Here is a 2,014-nt window from a genome sequence, read left to right as displayed (position 1 = left end):
TGTATAACTATACAACCAGTCACTGCCCGGCACCCGACATGTGCCTAATTCTACAGGGTCTGAGGTAGGATTCAAATACTAAGAATTCATAAAACATAGTGAACGTGAGGTAGGGATATATAAAATACAATGAACGTAAGGTAGGGATATATGGCAAGTATAGCTTCTTAAGTCACTCGGGTCCCTCATGCTCTGTCCCAGAGACTGCTCCCAGCTGCTGGCATTTGGGTAAGAACTTGGGGGTTGAGATGAGGTGGGAGGCAGAGACGTTAAGTACAGAACCTCTTAGCAAACCTGGAATGGGTGGGGAAAAGTAGAAATAATCTCAGCATGTTTGGCTACAATGCTCCTGTCACCAAAACAAAGTAGTGTTTCTGCCACCAAGACAGCCCTGGCTTTTCCTGCTGGGGTCAAACTGGGTTCTTCAGAGAGGCATCTCTGCTCTATAGGCAAAATCCAAGTGATGCATTTCTAATATGTGACCATACTGACTGTTATTGTCATTCATGCAGGGAGACTTCAGAAAGAATGGTCCCTTCTTCACTATCCCACTGGGGCCCCAACCCAACTGGAGAGCCCAGGAACCATCCTCAAAATGCTGTGAAAATGGTCTGAGCGAGTCCTTGCACCCGGGTCCTCATCAAAGGAAATGAAACTCGTTTTTCACTCTGACTTTTCCCCCAAAGTCTTCTTCAAATTTGCATCAACTTATCAAATTTGTATTGAACATGTATTTTTTTGTTTTTAAAGACAGGGTCTCACTCTGTTGCCCAGGCTGGACAGCAGTGGTGTGATCATGGCTCACTGTAGCCTTGAATTCCTGGGTAAAAGCCATCCCCCTACCTGGGCATCCCAAGTAGCTGGGACTACAAGTGTACGCCGCTGTGTCTAGCTAATTTTTATTATTTTTTTAGAGACAGGATCTTGCTATGGTGCCCAGGTTGGTCTCAAACTCTTGGGCTTAAGCAGTTCTCCCACCTTGCGCTCCCAAAGTGCTGGGATTGTAGGTGTGAGGCACCACATCTTCTTTGGAAAGACTCACGAGGGTTCTGAAAGTCAAAAATGTTGAGGATGAACCAGAATACTCTAAATGCCACACTCAGCCAAGGGCATTCCTGGCAGAGCAAACTCGGGTCTCTCAACATGGGGCAAGTCATTGGAAGACAAAAACACGGCAGGTCTGTTCCCTGCCCTCTGAGGGCAGCCAGGTGGGGCCAGGGGCAGGGGCAGTTGATTCTGTTGCCATCTGTTGTTTGTCTTCCTTATCTTCTAATACCCAAGCGCAGCCTCAGCTTTGCACAAACTGTCCCTGACTTCCAATTCCCTGTCTTCGTAGTTTGTCAGCCTCCCATCAGCACTCTCGGATGCCTTGGGCCCTACATTCGCCAATCTTTATAGTATTAGGGAAGAATGTTTCTCCTCAGCAGGCCTTCTTTTTTGGGGGGCGGGGGTGGAGTCTGGGTCTCACTCTGTCACCCAGGCTGGAGTGCAGTGGCATGATCACGGCTCACCACAGCCTTGGCCTCCTGGGCTCAAGTGATACTTCTGCCTCTCATCCGCCCAAGTAGCTGGGACTACAGGCATGTGCCCCCACACCTGGTTGATTTTTGTTGGTGGTGGTGCCTACGCTGGTCTTGAACTCCTAGGCACAAGTAGTTCTCCCGCCTCGGCCTCCCAAAGTGCAGGGATTACAGGTGTGAGCCACAGTACCCAGCCAGGCTTTTTCTTTTTCGTTGCAGTCAACTTTTCGCTTTCTCTAGCACTTTAAGATGCTCAAAATGTCAGGCAAAAACAACACAAAGCCAGGCACCCAGGCACCCTTATGACGTGAACTTGTCAAGAAAATGTTATTTTCCATCTCAACGTCCTCAAAGACTTCTGTGGGGACGGTCAGTTTTCACTTGTTTATTTATGCATTATTCACCTTTCAAATGACCTGGATTCTGGAACTAGTTGAAATTTCTCAGACTTAGTTTAGGTTGGTTTTCTTTTTTCTTTTTTTTTTTTTTTTTTT

Source organism: Carlito syrichta, unplaced genomic scaffold (genome assembly GCF_000164805.1).
Source record: "Carlito syrichta isolate Samal-C Ts95f unplaced genomic scaffold, Tarsius_syrichta-2.0.1 Scaffold303290, whole genome shotgun sequence".
Lineage (NCBI taxonomy): Eukaryota > Metazoa > Chordata > Mammalia > Primates > Tarsiidae > Carlito > Carlito syrichta.
The sequence above is the reverse complement of the archived record's forward strand: the minus strand, read 5'-3'. Positions refer to the sequence as shown.